This window comes from Lissotriton helveticus, chromosome 4_1 (assembly GCF_964261635.1).
Source record: "Lissotriton helveticus chromosome 4_1, aLisHel1.1, whole genome shotgun sequence".
Taxonomy (NCBI): domain Eukaryota; kingdom Metazoa; phylum Chordata; class Amphibia; order Caudata; family Salamandridae; genus Lissotriton; species Lissotriton helveticus.
This window is the reverse complement of record NC_136063.1, coordinates 706,501,959-706,525,959: the sequence shown is the minus strand read 5'-3', so window position 1 is coordinate 706,525,959 and position 24,001 is coordinate 706,501,959. Positions and strand designations below refer to the sequence as shown.

General features: G+C 41.1%; 1 protein-coding gene across 3 annotated transcripts in view; it reads left to right on the top strand.

Annotated features, from left to right (window-relative positions):
• SPIDR (scaffold protein involved in DNA repair) overlaps window positions 1–24,001 on the top strand; it is a 2,204,159-nt gene that overhangs the window by 1,150,963 nt on the left and 1,029,195 nt on the right. The window lies entirely within an intron of this gene.

Genomic DNA, 24,001 nt, shown 5'->3' with positions numbered 1-24,001 from the left:
CAAGTCTTTTATGGTCGCCTCGACAAAAGATACTCCACCAGCAGTCTTGAAATTTTGAATAAAAGGGCAGGATGAACCTATTTGTTATCCGGGAATTCAATATCTTTAGTATATGGACACTATTATGAGGGAAAACCAAGGCAAATGCAGAGAAACTATTGCCACTCTTACTGAGACAATTATTAGCCTGCCTTTATCAGTAGTGGGCAGGGTGGCTCTACTACAGATGTTGCTGCTACCCAGATTTCTGTACCTGTTTCAGAATATTCCTTTCCCACTCACGAGGGAATTTTTGATCAATACAGGTTACATATGGGTAGGCTGGCATGGACTAGACAACAGCCTAGAATGCATGAAATAAGATGCAGTTACCCTTTGAGAAAAGTGAATTTGCTGCCCTGAACTTGAAAGTTACTATCTTATTGCACAAAGGACAATTTCTTTACCACTGATTCCACCAGACTAAGCCCTCATCACATTGTGACCTTGAGATGGAGTTGGCTGCTCTGGTCTCGCTTAAGATTGCACTAATGCTTAAACCACACAGACCCAGCATAGAAAACTTGAGAGCAGACACATATCTACTTAGGAGACCTATTCATTAATAAAAAGTTTAAGACCGCTGCAGCTTACTTAGAGGGCACATTGTACACATCCTTTGAGGTTTTGGCAGCTCATAAGCTTCGATTAACTTTTGCTGAGTTATACCATTCACTGCATGATGAGCTGGTAGAGTGAAATTTATTTAAGACTGTCATCAAAAATCCCTGCCCTATTAGGCTAATCACTGCAACAGTGTAACAAACAAGCAACTACACACTACAGCTAAATAGGTTGAGGCATTCGGTAACGAGATATCAGATACCCAGCGGGTATACTAACACCAGTAGACAAGTGAAGTCTCCACTAACGAGACATTTAGATCAATACATTTTAAGTACATCCATATGGCTTACTAAAGATATGCCCGCATGGCGGTGGGTTTAGACTGCAAGCGATGCAGTGAGACTGATGCAGACTTCAAGCACCTAGCATGGGACTCACCAGTGGTCACTAAGTATTAGCAGAAGGTCCTTGGGGTGGTGAAGTTGGTGATAGACCCCTACCCTGACTTCACTCCATAAGGTTGCTGTTTGAAATGGCTGACAGATGTCTTGCCGCTTAAATGAGTTTTAAGTTCCTTCTTAGGTAGTACACTGTAGCCCTATCCTGAGGCTTGCACAGCTCATGCCAAGTTTGCTTGGTCAACCTGTTTCGGGGCTTGTTTTTGTTAGATCTCTGAATAACGGGGTGTTGTATCCGAAGTATGACAGGAGAAGGTAGTAAACTTAATGATTTAAGTTTAATCAGGAATATCAAGTACAGCATTAGATCTATCAGAGTGCACATCCAAGAAGCTCCAGTCTTCAACTGAAGATCAGGAGTAGAACATTCCACAATAACCTAGCAACCAAGGTACTAGGATGCAACTACATGAAAGAACATAAGTAATGAAGAATATTACAGAAAACAAAGGAAATAAGAAACATGGGATATAACACACCTCCTTCCCCATAATGAACCAAAGAAAACATAGCATGTTGAGAGAAAAATTTAAATTATAATAATAATAAGCAAGGCGAGTAAAAACAAAAACAAAGAATCCCTAACAAATAAACAACATATCAAGTAATATAATCGTCTAAATATTTAGGTGTAAACTTAATTCTTGAGGACCTTGGGCAAGGTGCAGAGACATCAGAGGACCCTGAGCAAGGTACAGATACATCAGAAAGAACTGTGTTACAATTGTTAGAGACATCAGAGGACCCTGAGCAAGGTACAGATACATCTGAAAGAATTGTATTACAATTGTCATTATTCATAATGTCAGAAGATAGAAATAATTCGTCCCCATGCACATTAGAATTGTCAAACAACAACAAGGCCCCATTATCCAGATTGGGATTACAAACAGGAAGATTATGAGCATTGAGGTTATCAACATCACCCATCAATGGAGACAAAATATTAGAACCAACTTCATTAAGGGCAATGTTCGAGCTCTTCATCTTGGAAACAGCTCTTTTACTCCACCACTTACCACCAATTACCTTAACAGCATGTTTACTGATTTGAACAATAGTTGTTTCCGGATAAAATTTCGATCCTTTAACCTTACATGGTCTTCGTATTCTAACTCTGTCGCCAATGTTTAAAGAAATTTCCTTCACATGTTTGTTTTGATCATACCTAATTTTGGACTTAAGTTGAGCAGATTCAACCTTATCTTTAAGTTGATCAAGATCAAGGACATCCTTCCCATGAAAGGTTTTATTAATAACCCAACCAGGAGATAATTCATTAAAGGACTGTCTCCCTCTTAACAAGAGGAAGGGTGTCACTCCAGTAGTAGAGTGTGGCGTGTTGTTATATGACCAAACTCTGTCACTGACAACATCCTGAACACAAAGGCCAGATGAAATGGCTAATTGGACTGCGTCCTTCAGGACATGATTCACTCTTTCCACCAAGCCATTGCCTTGCGGGGAGTATAAAGCAGTAGTAAGATGCTTAATGGCAAAATTGTTCAAAAAACTATTCATCTCATGAGAAACAAATTGTACCCCGTTGTCTGACACTAAACAATTAGGAATTCCTTCAGACTGGAAAAGTTTTTTAAGACATTTTATGACATTACAAGTATTGGGTTCTTTTAAAAACTCACAAGCAACCCACTTAGAGTGATAGTCGACTATCGTAAGTATAAACCTAAAGCCCTGGTTTAATCCACCAATAGGTCCTAGGAAATCCATTCCTAGTTTCTCCCATGGACTGTCAGGGAAAACAACAGGACATAAAGGTTTGTTAACAGTACGCAAAGATTTCTCAGCATGAGAACACTCACTACAGCCATTCAAGAAGGTATCCACACAAATGTCCATACCTGGCCACCAATAATGAAGTCTCAATCTCTTCTTGGTGCTTGTGATCCCACCATGACCTCTGTGAGCAATATTGCTAATCTTGTTCCGAATAGAAACAGGAGGAATAAGAGAAAAACCTCTCAAAATGAATTCACCCTCCAAACTTAAATCATCCCTGACTTTGGAGAAAGGGAGAAGATCCTTATCAATCAGATTTTCCCTTGGCCAACCTTCAGCAATGTACTTTTTTAAAGTATGAAAGGAAATATCCTGCAAAGACGCTTTAACCCAGTCAGACTCAGAAACCACATCCTTTGCTAGAATCAGCCCATCCATAAAGTTAACTACTACTTCTTTGTCATCAAGGATAGGAGAAAACTTCAAAGAACTTGAAGGACACCTGGACAAGAAGTCCGCCGTGAAGTTCTTCCCACCGGGAATATGTCTCATAACGAAATTAAAATCATAAAGCTTTGAGAGAAGACGACTTAATCTTGAACTAGCATTCCTTAATCCTTTGTCATTCCAAATAAAAATCAATGGTTTGTGATCTGACACCACCACGAACTCACGACCCCAAACATACGTAGAGAAGTGCCTAACTCCCCAAACGCAAGCTAAGGCTTCCTTTTCAATTGTACTGTAATTTCTTTCCGAAGAGGAAAGTTGACGGGACGCAAAGGCAACAACATTTTCATTACCACCGTTGGTTTGACTCAGTACAGCACCTAAACCAGTATTACTAGCATCTACTGTAATGAAAGAAAGAGAGTTCTCATCAAAGGGTTTGAGAGCTGGAGCACGTATAATTAAATCCTTTAAAGAGTCAAAAGCCACTTTATGCACTTCATCCCACACAAATTTAACATTGTTCCTTGTAAGTGACCTCAACGGCTCACTAACATGTGCAAAATTCTGTACAAATCTCGAATAAAATTCACTTAAACCCAAAAATGATCTTAATTGATCTTTGTTAATGGGTTGAGCTCAATCATGAATGCCTTGTAAGAGATCATGTTTGGGAGCAATGCCTTTATGGGAGATGGTATGACCAAGATACTCAACCTCACTGAGGAGAAATTTACACTTCTGTTTTTTAACAGTCATACCATGGTCACTTCAAATGCCAATGACTTGATCAAGTTTAACGAGATGTTCTTCAACAGTATTAGTAGAGATCAAGATATCATCCTGATAGGCTAAAACATCACGAACTTCTCCAAACAACTGAAACATCAATTTCTGAAAAACCGATGCCGCTGAGGCAAGACCAAAAGGTAACCTTAGATATCTATAAAGACCAAAGGGAGTATTGAAAGCAGTTAAATCCCTGGACTCTTCACACAACTCAATCTGATGGTAAGCTGCTCGTAGATCTATGGTAGAGAAAACTTTTGTACCTCTCAATTGAGCTAACATATCCTGAATACGCGGGAGAGGAAAACAATCCACTTGAATATTTTTGTTTAGAGCTCTAAGGTCTACACATAACCTAAGTTCATCACAGTTCTTCTTAAGTGTGACTACAATTGGAGAAACCCACAACGAAGAATTTATGTTTTCAATGACTCCCTCTTTACTCAGCTGGTGAAGATGAGTTTTTAACTTTTCCATAATACTCAGAGGAACATGTCTGACCTTATGGATCACTGGAACAGCATCAGGCTTCAAAATGATTTTGAGTTCGAAGCCTTTAACTGAACCAAGATTATCAGAAAAAACATTATTGTATTTATTTATGATACTCTCTAGGGACAATTCCTCAGTGACCAGAGCATTAATTGTGGTGGAACGATCTAAAGAGATAGGGTTTTTAGTACCAGGTCTTAAAATTAACGGGAATTTTCCTTGGTCTTTCCAACCCAAGACATTATAACCTTTCTTAGATACATAAATTTTTGCTTGAATAGAACGATCTTCAAAGGTTAGATTGTCATTGAAGAACCCCATTAAGTCAATAACCTTGCCATTAAATGCAACAGTACGAATGTCAGGAGGCAAAAGTAAATTTTCTTCCCAATGTTTAAGGAAAAGAAAATCAGCAATGATGGTAATTGGAGATCCTGAATCTACAGTGACTTTAACAAGAATCTCACCAATTTTTAAGTCACAGACTGGATCATAAATAGAAGAATCTTCATGATTATCTATCATGTCAACAGACAATAATATTTTCTTTACAATTTGTTCTTCACCCATATTAGATACATCTGAATCAGATACTTCAAGGTACATTGTTTTGGACTTGTATTTGTAAACTGCAGCAAAGTGACCAATTTTTTTACAATTGGTACATTGTTTTTTTAAGGCTGGACAAGAAGTTGAATTAGCAAGGTGTAATTTAGATCCACATCTAAAACAAGAGGGAGGTTTATCCTATTTTTTCCATTCAAGTTTTGGAGATTGCATACGTTGAATATTATTTTTAGAGGAAGTAGATTTCACTAAATCTACATGTGTAGGTTTACTATTGTTTAATTTTTTAGAGGCAAAAGCAGATCTTTCTATTCCTCTAGCTAATTCTATCGTTTCTAACAGTGAGGGATTACGACAGCATAAAATTCTTTCCTGAACTTTGTTGCTAAAACAATTTACCACAATTTGATCTCTGAGATATTGATCAATAGGACCTTCAAATTCACAAGTTGCAGCCAAAATCCTTAACTCAGCTAGAAATATATCGATCTTTTCGTATTCTCTTTGTTTACGGGTGTAAAATTTATGTCTTTCAACAATTACACTCGGTTCGTCCTTAAAATATTTTTCTAAACGTGCAATGGCCTCAGTATACTCATTCCAATCATCCGAAGGAGGTCTATTAACAGGGGGTTGATGATCAAAAATTCTTTGACCCTCAGCACCTAAAGCACTATATAACATTGCATTTTTTCTAACAGCAGGACATTTTACAGCATCAATAGCAATTATGTAGCTATTAAAGGCTTTAAACCAATGTCTCCACTTAATTTTTGGTGTACCTGGTTCAGGAAGAAAGGAAGATGGAAGAACCGCCGTTTGTTAAGCCATCCTAAATTATTAAAGTAAATAATACATGAATATAAAAGAGAATGAATTGTAATCAACATAGACTTAAAATGTAATAAATAGGTAACTTCAGTTGTGTATCAGCATGGATAAACAATATAAACTGTGTGAAACATTGTTGATATCAATTATAGCATAGATATATGAAATCCAGATTATGTATATAATGTCAGCTGTGTGTATCAGCGTAAATGACACACGTTGTTAATATGAATTTCAGCGTAGATATATCAATTTCAGAGTAAATAGGCAATGTTGGCTGTGTGTATCAGCGTTATTGACACACGTTGTAAATATCAATTAGAGCGTAGATTTATGAATTTCAGTGTAAATAGGTAAAGTCAGCTGTGTGTATCAGCGTAAATGACACACGTTGTAATAGTTGATTTCAGCGTAGATATATTGATTTCAAGGTAGATAGGTAAAGTGAGCTGTGTGTGTCAGCGTATATGACACACGTTATAAGTATTAATTTTCGCTCTGTGCACCAGCGAGGAAAAATAAATGAACAAATGATAAAATTAAAGTAAATACCTCGTAACAGGAAAGCTGGTTATGAAAGTAAATAAACGACGATCGTGATTGTCGTTACTAGGCAACCTAAAATGGCTGCTGCGTGATGCGAGATGATGTGTAGAAATGAATGTAAATCGTGATGACGTGGAACGTTGTGAAGACGCTGAAGAAGAAGAAGTCGGAGAATTGCAGCGCGCCGTTCTCGTGCTGATTGAAGCTAGCGATGAAGGAATGGCGACATTTGAAAAAACAAAGATTCTAACAAGTAAGGACAGTTAGATGTTAGTTAGATGGTTTAGCTGCAAATATCAAAGTAAAAACGTGGAGTGAGATAGAAAATGTGCAATCAAGGGGACAATCATGTTCACGAAGAAAGTGATATTTATAATGAAACGTAGAAATAAAAAACAGTCAAAAAGTTGCCGTTGGTGCAATCAGGGCATAACAAGAAGCAGGCGTTGGTGTTATCAGATCGCAACTGCTGTAATGTTCACAAATAAAGTGATATTTAAAGTGAAGTGTAGAAACAAAGGTTGTTAAGAAGAGCTGCCGCTGTTGCAATCAGGGCACAACAAGAAGAAACAGGCGCTGGTGCTATCAAATCACAAATAAGTTAAATAGCTTACTTTTCAAATGAGGTTAATGCAGTTTTCCTGTAGAAATTCAATTTCATGGTAGTTCACAGAAGGGTTGAAGTCATGGAAGTTGTTAAAAGTTGAGGAAAATTAATGATGAGCGCTGGAGTCTGATGAGATCTGTTTAAAAGTAGAATTTAGGCGTAGGTTCGTAGAGAATGCTGACTTGACCACCTCGTCGCCAATTTATGTTGTATCCGAAGTATGACAGGAGAAGGTAGTAAACTTAAAGATTTAAGTTTAATCAGGACTATCAAGTACAGCATTAGATCTATCAGAGTGCACATCCAAGAAGCTCCAGTCTTTAACTGAAGATCAGGAGTAGAACATTCCACAATAACCTAGCAACCAAGGTACTAGTATGCAACTACATGAAAGAACATAAGTAATGAAGAATATTACAGAAAACAAAGGATATAAGAAACATGGGATATAACACGGGGCCTATAAAAATTGTGTTTTTGCGTACATCACTTTACTCATCACAAGCCATAATCTTATATTAAACGGTTTTGCTTTCCCTGGAAAGCCACAGCACATGGCCCTTAATTGCTTTCACAGTTTTGTCTTGTTTGGTTCTAGTTTTATCTTTTCCAGATGCACATCAGCTTTGGGAGCTTTTAGCATTACTGTGTGCGCTTTTTTTTTTTCCAGCTGGTCTTGAGGCTCATATCTGCTTGGAACCCTCAGGGGTGTCCGCATGCCGCTGGAATCTTGCTTTAGGCTTGTACTTCACATTCAGATCATAATGTTGGAATTCCCTTCCGCTTGAGCTGAGGTTTTGTCCCTCTGAAACCATCTTCCGAGCCAAACTTAAAACCTGGCTTTTCTCCGGACTCTAGTTTCCCCTTCATCTCCTTCTTTTTCTCTTCCCCTTTTCACTTGGGTACCCCTGGATTTTAGCGCCGGGACACCCCCTAGGGGGTAGCTGCGCGCTCTACAAACTCCATAAAATAAAAAAATAAAAAAATAAAAAAAAATAAAAAAAACAGTAGTTGGAAGAACAGAAGGAAAGCGGTTTACCTAGTATGTTTTCCATGGGCTTCTGAATGCCCATAGAAGGAGTGATGGAACCTTTCACAGCCATTGACTGTGATTTAGCTGATATGGGCTTCTGTTAGAGCCCAGTGGATGATCTATTGTAGTAACATGGCACCAAAACGCAACTCTGATGCATCAGATACTACACATATTACACATAATTGAAGTGGTAAAAAAAAAAGTGCTTTCGTTTTTAGTAAAACATCGGAAACTATTCAAAAACATACGTTCAGATGGCACCTTATAAAAAAGATTTGACTTTATCCGTTGCTTCAATCCTCGTTGTCACCCGCGTCGTTATTTAGCTGATGGGCTCAGTTCTGTGCTGAAATGTTTATGTATTTTAGGAGATGGGCTGTCAGTTGTTAAGAGGCCTCATTCAGAAAACTTACTAGGGCTTCATTGCAGGATCTCGTATTTAAAACACGAAAGATCGGACGCAGCCAATATTTCCTCAGTGGGAGCCTTTTTTTTGCATGTGATGTGGCTTAAAATTGCAAGTCCTGTAGCATAAAGGTTCGGGCTGCCTAAAGAGAGACATGCGCTCTTTCCATTTTGACTCTCATGCGAAGCAAGACGTTTCTTACGTGTGAACGATTCCTACATTGTTTTAGAAGGCGAAAAATGAGGTGTACTTCTATTAGTCTATGAGTCCTCAAATGCAATTTGCATTGACTCCTTTTGACACAGTTCTAGTCATCGACTCTAGCAGATCCTTTGTCTCTGACGAGGTAGCTCTTTTCTCTGGTGCCTAATATCGTGCTTGCTTGAAAACCTTGCTGTGTCATCCAAAACAAACTGCACATTATTATCCACTAGCAGACCCTACAAAACACTGACTCCCCTTCATATCCCTCGAGCAGGGCTGACAGTTTTGGCTGACAGTTTTGTCTCCTCACCAAAACTCAGTCTCCCGAAGCTAACTTTTATCTCACATAAATGTGCCTTTAAATGTGACTCCATGGGTTTTTGCTGACCTGGTTCAATGCATATTATCCTCCATTGTCCTCGTATTTCATCTTCAAAAAACGCACTCCTCACAGTCACTCACTACCAAGTGCACCAAATTATGTCCTGCAAAAACTGCTTGATGCCATATACATCATCTGACCCCTCTAGTGGTAGCTGGGACATACAGTCAGCTTAAGCATTCTGTTTCCTTGGAACATGCACCATCGTAAATGAATATTCCTGTAACTTTGCGGTCAGGCAAGCCAATCTTGTTGTAAGAATGCATTTAAAATACTATGGAATCTGGAGAAGCTGCATTTTCTCTCTCCTTTTTGACGAATTTTCCTTCGTAGTTTTTTTTTAATGGGAGTTATAGTCACGGTATCCCTGCCCCTAAACCGTCATATTTTAAGCCCTGTATGACATACCATCACCAAATATCCGTCACAGATCTGCATTCTGAGGGTTTGTGATATCTTAGCCAGGAAACTGACCACAGGTGTGTATGACTTAATCTCCCTAGAGGAACCTAAAGTAATTTGAGAGCTGTAGTCAAAGTTCTTCATGGCCTTGGTGAAGGAGTTGGCCTAATATGTGTGCTGCGATGCATTCTAGCGGACATTCGCCACACAGAAAAGGAACCAATGACCATAAAAGGACAAACAAACCTTCACACTTACATAGGAGATCAATTCTAAGAATCTAAAAACAGTACAGAAATAAATGGCAGATTTTACAACACTGACTCATGTGGCCATTTATAGGATCCTGATCCTAAAGCCATGCATCCCCACCTGGTGCTAGTGATAGACAACTGCCCCACAAAAAGATCTGAATTCAGTCTCACACCTTGGAAGAGGTTCACTTGAGAATTCTGAAAGAAGTTATATGTCCATCGAGAGAACATTAATAAAGTTAGGCAACTGGTTGATTTCGCACAAACCACTAAGTAAATTTCTTTCTATGTCTTTAAGCATCTGGACTCCAGAGAAAACTACTTAGTAATTGCCTAGGATTTTTTTGTTAAAGGACTGCCCCTGTTCCATGGCGGCTTGTATTTCTCTGAAATCATTTATTTCCTTCGCGTTTCAAAAGACGCCAGCCAAGATACTTTAGTTGTTACCTTTATAACCACATCAAAAGATTTCGTTTGGCTTCCTTCTCATTTGAATATATCACCCTTTTTAAGTAGCTATCTGAATGGCTCAAGAATTTCTCAACAGATTTTGAATATAATTCTGTTGGACTAACGAAGAAAACTGGCTGTTCTTTATCAATTAGTTCAAGAGCTTTTGCTATAGTTTTTGTATGTTCTTAGACCATCTGTTAACTTTTTCAAGTTTTTACAGTCCAAGGGCAGACTCAATTTCACAAGTTTCTGAATGTTTGCCACTTCTGAAACCAGCCTCCCCCGATTCTTATCACAAAATACTCCTAAATATATGAATAGGCTCCTGGTTTTGGTTCCACGAGAAAAAGACCCATCATATACCTTTTTGGGAGCTGAAGGCACTATTCCTCAAACTGAAGGGGTAATTGCGTTTTTCATACCCCCTTCTAAGGGAAGGTTTGTCCAGGTTTTCATGGGTAACACCACAACAATGAGCAGCCGCTGAGGGGCGCGGATAGAGCCCCCATGTAGATTTTCCATGAATGGCTTTCAGTTGGCTATTCTGCGCTATTTGTTGTTGTCAGAAGTGTTCCTTGAGGTATAGAGAATGTTAAGTGGATACATCTTTAAATGTTTTGCCCAAATGCAAGTAAAATACGAATATGTTGCATTGGATTTTCCAGCTATGGAGTTTTCTTTAGATGGACATCTTTACTTCAACAACAAAGTCATTGTGGCTTCTGTTTGCTTCAGTTGGGTGGGCATTTAATTTTTGCATTCCATCATGAATAGCTTGTTTACACCAAACCGTGATAAATGGAATTGATTTAAATGTGTGAAAGTACTACAATCATTTATTTATTTGCTTTAGTTTCCTTGGTAATATCCAAAAGGAGCTACTTTAACCCCCTTTCTTATGATGGGCGGAAGTACGTCACAAACGGATTGGATTGGCCGAGCTCCCTTTTCAAGCGTCACTGGCATGATGTGCTGAGCTCACCTCTCACTGCCTCACATGAGCAGAGAGTCCAAGGAATTGCCCATGAGTGACGAGGAAGCCCCGCAGACTGACCCCCCCCCCCCCCCCCCCCCAACCACCCTTGCTACCGGGAAGGAGAGTGTTCCTCGTGCGTCTTGTTCTTCCCTTTATTCTGCCCTCCTTTCAGAGTCCTCCCGCAGCATATCCTGCCTCAGATCTTGGCAGACCACTGGTCTCTTTCGGTTCCTCTTAAGGGACAGCTGTTTCTAGTTCTCCAACACTTCTTTCTGCATTGCTAGATTGAACAGAAGAATCGGGCCTTGTGATTTTGCAGAATGCCGCGTTTAATGCTTGAACTATCCCTAACTTCTTTAATTGTTTTTATAAGTAAAGTTTCAACTCTTAATAGACTTAAAAATGCGCAAACGCCAAAATCTAGACACAAAACTGGGCTCACAAAATTAGTGATGAACTTTCAGAAATCTGAGTACAAACACATATGGAAAGGTTACAGAAATGGGAAAGGGTGCGTCCAAAGTAATATGATCTCACCCTTAACTCACAGTTCCTGACCCGTTTATTATTTATTGCTCATGCTAAAAAAAATCACTTTATCAAACAAAAATTTATATCGAAAGCACACTGTGATGGGAAGGCATATGCATGAATGGAGGAACAGAGGTGTGACTGGCTGCCAAACACAGGCATCAGAGCAGTCATGTATGTGCTGGGCGTGCCAGCAAATAGCTGTTGTGTAGTTGGGATATTTGTTTGTAGCATGGTCTCTTTGAAAAAAACGTGTGTATAAATATTGCCTTGCTACCGGTAGTTCAGGTTGGATGACAGGTAGGTTGCAAGAAATAATTGATGTAAACTTGATAGTGGAAGATGCATGCGCAGTGTTTACTGTGTGGGTGTTGTGATTGGATGTTACTTTGTAATACAATATGTGAGGATGGTGGGAGAAGCAGAAGGGTGTATTGGGCTGTGTACTTAGTACATTAAGGTAGTTTTTTGGCAAGAATGTTGTTGTTCAAGTACACAGAAGCGGGACATAGACCGTACCAGAGATTGAGGGATAGTTCAGCCAAGGAAACGGCAGAAATGAGAGAAGCTTCTGTTTGTTCCAACTAAGAGTTGTCAAAAACATGGAGATCCCACATCGCACGGGACCTGAATGTTTGAGAAATCAGTCAGAACTGCCTGAACCTTCATAAAGAAAACATGGTTTGATGAAGTGAGCTTGAGTAATTCTAGACTTATTCCATGTTTCTATGGATCAGAACTGTGACACGGATAAGTTTAGTCAGATATTCACTATGAATGGAAATACTGGTTGTGTTGAGGAAGAGTCTTTGTTTATGGTATATTTTTGGGTGGGAAAATCACCATAAACAAAGCCTCCCTACCAGATATGCTACTCAACCAACGTAGGTTCATTGATGATTTGCATTCCCACTGATGCCCGTAATAAGGGTTACGTTGCTGGCATTTGTAAAAGTGCTCATTCTCCCATTGCTACACACTTGTGGTGCTTTTAGGTCGAATCGTAACGAAGGTTGTGATGATGATGTAGTTACTATGTTCAGGAGCTGTCCTGAAATAGAATTCTGTCTTTATTCGTTGAGCTCTGGGTTAATAGTGTTGGTTTTAAGGACTGAGGCTGTGTCATCTGTTTACTAATCTAGGTCATTAGATATACTCTTGTACCAGTAGTTGGAGGGAGGAACGCACCTGTGGTAGTGGAGAGAGGAAGGTAGGTGCATGTGTGGCAAGTGCTGTTAGGTACCACTTATTACTTTAAAGTGTGCGTATGTAGAGATCAAAGCAGGGTTCTATAGTGAAAAGCCATTCTGATGGCTACTTCTAACTGCATATTGCCCATCTAGTGCACCCCCAGGCGCCTCATTTGATTCAGAAAAACTCAAAAAGCGTTCCAGTTAATGACATTGTGTGACTCTGCTTTGACTCTGTAAGTGATGAGCGGAGCTGCATATAAGAGCTACGTATGTGCGCTGACTTCTGTTCCTTTCTTTTCACGCCTTCAGACCAGGAGCACTGTTCCTCTAACACTCTGTCAAGTCTGAGTATGAGCATCTGTCCTCCGACCAGGCTGCCGCTTCAGGGGAATCTTCTGTCGCTGCAGCAGGGTCTTGCACCCGGGCATGCGCAACCTACACCTCCATGCATGGAGATTGAGCTGTGACAGTTATTCTCCTTTAATCTCCCTCCAAAAGTCTTTGATACTGTCCTAGCATCCATGCATTCTTACATTTACCCTTACACTTAATCTGTGTATGCTGGGCACTGGGCTTGGTGTGGTTCTCGCCAGATGACCCTGTTGCAGGCTAAACTGTCAGATGTGTTGTTGTTTGTTTATTTTTTGTCCTAGCAAGGACCTGCTCTGGACACTATAAAAGGTTATTTGTCAGCTAATTCTGCCTTTTTATGTTTTCTGGACCAGCCCCCCCCCCCTGTTTAAATCAATGGTTGTGATGCATTTCCTTAAAGGTTTACAACATATGATTCTGCCTAAGACTTTGGTAATGTCACAGTGGGACTTTAATCTAGTTCTCACTTTTCTCATGTGTACCACTTTTGAGCCAATGAACAGTTATCCATTGCACCACCTCACTTTAAAAAGATGTCTTTCTAGTGGCAATCCCATCTGCACACCAAATGAGTGAGCTTCAGGCCCTGTTGGGCCAGCAAACTTATACTACCCTTTTCCCAGACAAACAGATGTTAAAGACTTGAGCTGCGTTCATACTGAAGGTGGTGACACCTTTTCACATCAGTCATGCCATCACTGCTCTGGCCCTCCTTGCTCAGCCTCTTCCCTCAAAAGAGGAAGAGAGACTCCTTGACTCCTAAAGAGCACTAAACCTTTACATTGATCATACCAAGGAACATTAGGTGGGTGTTAAGCTCTTTGTGGGGAGACTCTAGTGCAAAGATAGTCAGGGTGATGCAGAAACTGACCATCTCATGATGGATTGTCCCCTGTATTAAGATATGCTGAGCATTGACTAGGATGCAGCCTCCGGAAGGTCTGAGGGCTCATTGCCCCAGGGCCAAGGCCACTATCACTGCGTTGTCACACAGAGTGCCTGTTCTAGTTATGTCAGGCAGCTGCATGGGTTTCAGTCTGCACGTTCACAAAGTACTATTGTCTTGACGGTCAGGTCTGTCAGGATGGCTCTTTGCCCATTTAGTCCAGCAAGGTGTTTTTGTCTGAGCATTTTCACTGATCCACTATCTTGGCAGGTCCTGATTTGGTATAACCCCTTCGCCACGGGGCTAATTCCCCCGCGGCGCTGGGGGGAGGGGGGCCGCACGCAGTGCCACAGTGCTTGTGACGAGCTTGGCTCGTCACGCTGCACAATGGCGCTGTGCTCATGACGAGCTGAGCTCGTCATGACCACGCCCGATTCCACAGAACGTTCAGCACAGCAGGGTAATTATCCCCACGTGTAAGTGCCGTGGCGGTCACGACGAGCTCAGCTCGTCATGAGCACAGCGCCACCATGCCTCATGGTGTTAATTCTACAAGGTGAAGAAAGTGAGAAAGTTATTTGTCTCTCACAGCACTCTTTTTGGTGGATACTCTTAACTAACCTCAGATTGCTCACCACCTTCCCACCTCCACGTTCTGTGAAATGGTCTCCTTTTCAATCTAAAAATGTCTCAATTTAGGAATCTGCACTCTGGTCCCTGTGGTTTGCAGATGGGCTCCACATTTGAGGGTGGGACAAGCTTACAAAACAGTCAGCGTGGACAGTTGGCGCAACTCCCCTCGTCACTTCTGGAGTAAAACAGAGTTGACACAATGTGGCACAACACCATCTACCGGTCCGTGCACATGAGCACTGCTTTTAGAGTTTTTTCAGATACAGTCTGGCTCCTGGGAGTATTCCCACGGTGAGAAATCTGTGCTTAGATTGAGTATTCGCAAGAAAGAGCGTTATCAAACGTAAGTAAGTTTTGCTGCAATCCATATGAGAGATATTTCTCCCTGACTGTTGGTCGAAAGAGTATTAATTACAAGGTATCAGGCATATTGGTGTGTAATGTACATTAATGGAAAAAAAATCTTGGAAAGTATCACCCACCATTGAAAGGTAAGGTTGTTGTTATATCCCTTCAGAATCAAGCTGTGTGAAAAAAGTATAATTGTGTCACAAATGAGATTACATTTTGGATACTTCTTAGCTTTGATGCTGAAAGGATACGAAAACTGGAATGGAATATCTGTATGAATTGGTCTGTACCTCTAATTGCTGAGTTGTAAGGATTTGTGGGTTCAGACCATCTGCCCTCGCCAAGGTGATAGGACATGGACCCCATTTTGTGTTGTGCGCTACAACCTCATATATAAACATGTTCCCACATTGCCTATAGAATTAGCACGAGTGGGTATAATGCTAGTGGTTGGAGTAAAATAGGATGAAAAGAGGAAGTGAAGGAATAGATGAGAAGCATCTGAATTCTTCATGCATTCTTCCTTTTGACTTATGGGTGTAAACTTATGATTTAAAAAAAAATCATATTGTGGATGGTCACAGTAAACGTATATTAAATATTAAAGACGCAGCAGATTCGCGTTGTCTTGGTAAGATTAGAAAAGAAATCCTCACATTTAAGCACGTGGTTTGGGGCTTATCTCAAAGTTACACGGCTCTGGAGTGGTGGGTGGTGTTAAATTAGAACATTTCGCTATTGTTTACATTCTTTATGCTCGGGAATTATAAGGAAGTAAAAGTTGTGGTTTCGTCAGCACAACGGTGACAGCACAGCTATAAACGTTTTTTGCAGCCGTAAGCTAGACTTGTGGGAAGCACTGGCGAGTGATTTCTTGCGATCCCCAAAAAGGAAATTTAGTTTTTTAGAAAATAAATGAATTCTGGTGACATTTAACAACGATACTCTTAATTATTAAGGTATCATTCTCGCTAAAACAAGTAAAAAGCAAAGGAGAACACAGCAATAATTCTCCACTGTAATGTTCACATTCATACACTGCAACAGGAAAGTAAAGGAGCCAATTACCAGTTAGGTATAAATTGGCATATTTTCAAGAAGTCTGGCAATTTTGCATTTCTTGGGGGTGATAATCGCTACCATGTATGACGAGCCACTGTTTATTTGTAGGCGCCAACTTTATACATTTTACAGTCGTTTTTTTATCCTTCCCACTCACCACCTGCGAATAAACTCAAGTACTGACCCTTTTTTAACATATAACATATAATTCCGGGCCTCTTTTTTTTTTAAGTATCTTTCTTGGATACTCTAGATCTATATCCCCCCTGCACTGAAGCCACGCTGGCTGACCTGGGTAAACTCCTACTTGATCTTCCAGCGGCATCCTGGTGCTGGGAGGTGATTTATAACCTCGCGGTGGATGGTCAAGTCGACCGGCATCCCCCCCCCCCCCGAAAAGATCCACATGATACCTCCCTCCTGATGGACTTTCTCCTTTAGAAGACAGCTGGCGCCATTTTAACCCCCGACGCAGACTTTTACCTTTCACTCAGGAGCCCTGGGCAGTCAGTCCAGAATAGACCACTTGCTTACACATCCCAAGGCTCTTCTCTATCTTACTGAAGCCAAGTCCCTAGCATGTGGTATCTCAGATCATTCCTCTGTTCTGGCTCCGTTGAAATGCCCCAGGACTCTCACCACCTCACCCTATCCATAACTCCATGAAGTTTAAAGATCCCACAGGTTCGGAGCGCTCTGCTCAAGGGAGTAGATAATTACTTTACTGAGAGTTCACATTCAGTTCAATCCCGCTCAGTCTTATGGGGGGCCTTTGGGGCAGTAATCAAAGGTCAGGCACTTTAACTGATGGCGGGGCACAAGAAGGAACGGACGGCAAGTTTGGACACCTTAGAGCGGGAGATTAGGGAGTTGGAAGATAGGGTGTCAAATAGAGACGACGATCAACTCACCCATACTTTAAGCGTTAAACGCCAAGATTACCATCAATAGTGGCGGACACAGCTAAGATGAAACACAAAGCAACTCTCCATAAAGTTTATTAGTTGGGCGACCCTACTGGTAAAATGCTTGCATGAATCCAAATGCGACTACGACTCATTCAGCTTAAAAGCCAACATAGATCCTACCTGTCCGCCCACGCACTGGTCAAGATGGGTTGTAGGCAGGATCCTGGTTGCCTTAGGGGGTGTATGGGCGAAGACACCTTTTATCACACGCTTTAGATCCTACCTGTCCGCCCACGCACTGGTCAAGATGGGTCGTAGGCAGGATTCTGGTTGCCTTAGGGGGTGTATGGGCGAAGACACCTTTTATCACACGCTTTAGATCCTACCTGTCCGCCCACGCACTGGTCAAGATGGGTCGTAGGCAGGATCCTGGTTGCCTTAGGGAGTGTATGAGTGAAGACACCTTTTTTCACACGCTTTGGGAGTGCCCAAAGGTCCAACCATACTGGGTAAAAATCATCTGTACTCTGACAAGGGTAAGGCAGAAAATCATCACCCAATCCTCCCGACTATGCTTACTGAATGTATGGGAGGCCACATACTTGACTAACACGGAGCACCCATGGGCGTCCCTGGGGTTTGTCCTCGCTAAAAGGAATATAGCACAGGGATGGGAGACCGGAGAATTACCAAGGCTTACAAAATGGGCTAATGACATGGACAATGCGATGATTGTGGAAAAGGCTGTATTTAAACACATAGGTTGCCCATCAAAATGGAATCACAAATGAGCCAAGTGGAATACGTCACATGGTGAACTCTGTGTATCTCCTTCAGTTGAAATGCGGAATGCTGAGTTGGACATTGATTCTCTTACCGTCTGATAATATACAGAGTTGGGATTTATTCTGTAACCATGCTTACGACCTTTTATCATTGTGTGTTCTTGCTATGTGGCCCTATGGCCGACCATTGTACCATCACAACTGTTTAATTAAAAGATAATTAAAAAATATATATATATCTTTCTTGAGATTTTATAACCTAACAAAATCATTCTTTATATATTTTCAAGGACCATGTAGCTTCTGCTTCTTGTGAAGTAGAGGTCGGCGAGCCAAGAATTTAAGAGGGAGATCCAAGCCAAGTGTCTGGCGTGGCTCCAAGGGCCCGTGCGCGAGCGAACATTTGTGGCATGTAAATAATGCAACTAAGGTATAAAAATAAGATAGTCACAACAAAAACAACGTTTCGCCGTATGTCACTACATATAGAGGCATGTATTGATAGTGATAATTTTCAAACATACATGTAGATGTATTTATGACCGTACCCTGACGACAATGCCACTGGTGCATTAAGAGGCTAGTCACTTGTCATTTGCACCCTATATATTTGACCTAGGTTCTATTATCATGTAGCAACATGTACTAAGTCAAATACAAGAGGATTTTGTAGACTACATATCCTGAATCATGTATTTGAAGGTGCTCTCATAAGTGATCATGAAGAAAAAGGAAGGTCTGTGAAATAAAATATTTATCAAAAATCACACAGTTTGATGAAGTGAGGAAGCCATCATTGATCAAAGGTTTTCTGGTTCCACATTATGCAGTTCAGCTTCTGAACGGGTATATCTGTCTCCTACCTATTTTACATTAAAGTTCACTGACTTGTGTTTAATTCTTGGTGAATGAGGTTAGATCGTGGGTGGCAGGCAGACGCCACACATATCGGCTCGCTTTGGGCTTCAGGATCCAAGAAAACCTCAAGCTGAGCCAAGCATTGGGCTCAAGCTTAGAGTGGCGTGCTCAACTTGGATATAAAGCTGATGCTACTTTGTACAAATTTAAGATGATTGGAGCATGTAGCCCCGTGACTGCTCAATAGGGAATCGGATGTAATAGATCATATGAATAGCCTGATTTGGCTCTGTATGAACCGTGCTGAAAAATGTGTGACAACATTTAGTCTTAATAAAGCTGAGTGGACTTCTTATTACCCCAACAATCACCATTCCACTAAGAACAGTGCCTTCAGTTAAATCTACTGATTAAGCAGTTCTAATACATGGGAACCTGTAAACCCTGTATAAAAGTCCACTTCTATAGTCCTTATTACACGTGACTTGTGATGCGCCATGTCACCTGTAATAAAGAAACAATGTAGCTGCTCAACTGTAATAACCAGGGGCGGCTGATACCCTGTGAAAGTGGTGATGCAAGTGAAATGCCCCACCACTGCTCAAAAAACAAAATAAAACACCCTCTCCCTCCAAATCTCCAAAGTAAAACACCTCTACCTCCAAAAGTCCAAAATGAATACCCCCTACCTCCAAAACCCCAAAATAAAACAACGCCTTCCTCCAAAAGCTGACAAACACAGAACTAGAATAACATTTGAAATAAATACAATAAAAGGTACTTACCAAATGCTGCATGTCCTTCTCAGTTTCTCCTTCTGAAATCTGCTGTGGGAGCCGAGCTCCCCTAACCAAATGCAGACTCTGCTGTCATGCTGTTATTCGGCATGAGAGCAGTGCTACGATTGGATGGAGTGGGCTGTCTAGACGCTCCTTCAGTCCCTGGAGGCCTGTGCTTGGTCTCCACCCAGTGGAGAACTTCAAAGTTGGCATGTCACTTTGGAGCATCCGACCAGCCACATCTCCTGTCCTCTGCTGCCAATTGGCAGCAGAGGACATGCCCCGCATGTCTCTGGGTCGGCTGGCTACTGCAGAGCACACATCGGAAAAATAAAATGGCAATTAAATCTTTTCATTGTCATTTGATGTTTTCCTGCATGGCTTGTGGCAGGCGGGGGGGACAGTCGCCCGTCTTCGTGAAGAAACTACGGCTAGTAATAACTTATTACAGTTGAGTTCTGGTGCTAACGCGGGATTACTGGTTACTAGTTACCTTACCAGATCCCAAACCAAGTCGACTGAATCGTTGGTACCTGTCATTGAGTAAAAGGTAATCTAACAATAGGTCAATCAATTAAGAACTTACACCACTCTAAATGACCACTGACCAGGATTAGGTTTCAAAGATTTAATATAAAGTCAAAGATAACTGAAGATACAAACTTCTCAAAATGAGATTCAGAAGATAAATTGGTATCACTATGAACATGAACTTTTTGAATAGTCTGAGTCTGAAAAACAGAATAATGAGTACAATTTCAAATAACATGAGCGTTGCCAAAATGGATACAAGTTGCAACCTCAAAGTCATTACAGAAAAGAAAATTCAGGTTAGTCTGTCCCTACACTATACTAAGTGACATCCCTACTCAACAAGATCTTTACCCCTCTAGGTGTCAGCCGTGGTGACTTCCTAAGAAGATCACGCACTTCTCTTTGTCTCTTCTCTGATAATGGGTCTCTCCTGACCAGCCTATCTGCCTACCCATCCGCTTCCTTAGGCTCCCAAAATCATCTGCTCTTCTCTCCTCCCGGGTCGCTTTCCCTAATACCAAATCACATTTCCAATAGAAACGCCCCTTGGGACGCCCCTCACGTGGTACATCTTTGCGCGGTAAACTCCATGATGGTACTCTTCAAGACCCTCGTTATAGTTGACCTTGGTTCCCGGGTTTCTTCTCTAGTGCGCCGATACCCCCTGAAATTCCTGGAAACTCCTACAGGCCTGCGCCAAGCGCCACTGAACAAAGCCCCTTTCATTCTAGCTGATTAGGACCCTCGCACCTGCATACAGTCCGTCCTGCAGTGGGCCTCAAATTCCAGACTCCACCATATCTATAGGTCATAAAACACACGCGAAGCTCTGTGCTGGACACCTCTCGACTTCTCCTCTAACGAGCACATGGCACATCAAAGAAGATGACATTATCAGTACAGGCCTCCTTGATTTACATGAAGCGAGTCCCTGCACTCTAAAACATTAACTTGATTTAAACAACATTCTTAACTAGCATACGTTTCTAAAACAACACATCTATAAAACATATATTTCAAACTTAATTCGATAATACAATTTTTGGAAGAACCATGTTAACCCCATCTCACATTATTTTAGCAGCACGTTTAGATTTGCTGTGAATTGCCCTAAGGCCTACACAATATACTGGTTTTCAGAGTTCTATTCAACTCTAACATGATTCCTTTAACATGAGAACATGAGGTTTTCATATTCATTCCAACACTTCTACATTAATCTCACACAGTTATGATTATTGTTACTCTACTTAAACATTCTATACATTTCACTACTGAATATAAGACACTCTGTGTATTTCACTTCTAAATATAAAACACTCGTGTGCAAAAGCATGTTTAAACTAACTACGTGCTTGTAAATATGGTGCACTTATACATTTTTCAGACTTGTGCTCTCTCAATCCCCCCTTTGATGACCTTCAGGGGTCATCACCATCAAGACACCATCACAAAATGTAGAACCCTTCAAAGTGAAGTCGTGGCAGTGCCACCTCTTTTCATTGTCTCTAATGCCTTTAGACTCCTGTATTGAGTGTCCTGCATCGCTGTCAACTTTTCCTCCTGTTTCCTCATAGATCTCTGCAACCTATTTGCTCTATACCACTGATACAAACGCACCAATCCCCACAAAGTGATTACGCAAATCACAATTATGATGATGGGTTTCAGTATGTACCAAACGATACCCTTTCCTAAGTTGGCAAACCAACCTCCAACTTTACCCATTCCATGACCTACTTTTTCCCACACGTTTATCTTTGTCAGATCCTCAATTTCGTAGTGTATGGCAGTGATGTTTCATATATACTTCTCTAGAGGTTTTGAATTGTCTGGAATGTAAGTGCAACATTCCTGGACCTTCAAAGCCTTACAGACTCCTCCCTCTTTAGCTAACAGAACATCTAAAGCAAGTCGGTTCTGAAGAACCATTGCCCTAATCGATTGCATCTCACCTTCCACCAGCATCAATGATCTAGCAGTACTGGCAGATAGCCTATCTACGACTGTAGCTAACCTCCTAATCTTAATGTCATTCAATATCACTCCTAGGATAGGGAATGCAGCACCGAATACATCCCCAATTACTTCTGCTGCACCCAGCCCTCTCTTCCCTCTAGTTGGTATTTCTTTCTTCGTCGTTTCTAAATTCTCAACATGATATATTTTAGGGAAGACAATAGCCAGATAGCATGATCCGTACCAATTATCTGGTAGCTTCACATAGGCATTTCTTCCACATACAAAATATACATTTGGAATTGCTTGCATCTCTTTCAGAAAATCCTTAGAGTAATACTCCAGTTGAAAGGCATGTTCACAATTGACTTGACCTACATACAAATTCTCATAATAAGGAGTAACTCCTGTGAATGCACAGTTTCCCCCATTTCTCCTTGTCTAAAGCAATTGGACCAAAGCTACCCTTTCTTTGATGTATCCTTTCCTCCTTGGTCCAATCTGTTTCCCATTGTCCTGAGGCCTTTAGAATCTTCTGCCTCCTGTATCTAGTATCTACCTACCCTATAAACTTTTTCTCAATTTCTGACACTTGACAAGTCAAATTATTTCTTCGAGCATGTGAAGTATCTAACGTTTTCCATGGAATAAACCATTTGTGTAATCTGTCTTCGCTTTTGTAATAGTCCCACTTGTTCAAATGCTTGTAATTTGGGACCTCTGGCAATGTCGAGTCGAAATTCGAGAAATAATACTCAAATCCTTCTCGTCCATAAAATATGCTCAACAACAAACTGCATGTGATTCCATATGTCAATGGAAGATGATGGTATCTGATACCCTCCTCTACCGAAGCTGGTAATTGCATACAAACGTAGCAATTCTTCGCCTCCATGACATCAATGTACTCATAAAGCAATTTAGCATAAGCATTTGACCTGAAATTTCCCTGTGACTCATCTGTGTGTAACCTTTTTATTTCTGCATCTAACAACGCTTTGTCTTTATCATTGATGTTTCCCTTATCATTAACAATAGTGGTTTTCGGTGTTGACACTCCCTTGACCTCCTTGACTGCTGTTGCATCTCTCTCGTGTCCCACTATGTATGAGACAGTAACCACTAAAATTATCAGGGAAATCACCACTCCCAACAATGTGCCAACTATACATTTTGCCCTGCGGTTCGGGTTGCCAGCCTCCATGTTCTCAAACAGTGTAGCTCTTGACGTTCTTCCAGCATTCGCTTCTTCTTCTCTCTGTACAAAGTCTTTCTTTTACATATTGTCCCTCTTTGGAACACTTGGAAGCCGACAATTTACTCCGCAAAACAGTTTAAAGTCCTGTAGAAAACAGACAACCCTAGCCCTTCTCCATCCGCTAAAAGGAAACCCCTACCAATTTTCTTCTTCCACTCGGCGCTAGGTTATCTTGCAGTAATTTTTCAAAGTCCTTTCAAAAAGTCTTTTTACAACAAAGTGTTAGTCCAAAACAATGAGGATTCCAAGAACTTCCACTACTCGCTCAAGCATTTCTAACCGAAGGAGCGTTCCCTCCAACACTGGATATCGTGAACAGCAAACTGGAAATTCAACTGTTTCCAAAATCAATTTTCTTATTCCGCTTAGGAGAGGAGGATAGACAATGTTGAGTGTCAGCAACCTTTCAGTCTCAGCCCCCGGTAGCAGGAACAGTATTTGCACAGTGATGATTGGGTCAGTTCTGATCAGGTTCACTTCCCTGACCCTCCCGGTTCTGTGCCCCACCGACATCTGCAACGAGGTAGGTCCAATCAGGAGTAGAGTATCTTCTACTAGGCACTCGCACCCTCCTTGATCTTCTAGGGCCCTCCTCGGTTCCCTCCTGGGTATCTTCTTCCTGATCCGAGTCTTCGGATATAGGAACAAGTGTTTCTTCCTGGGCCGACCTCAAACTTAGCCTCCTGTCTCTCC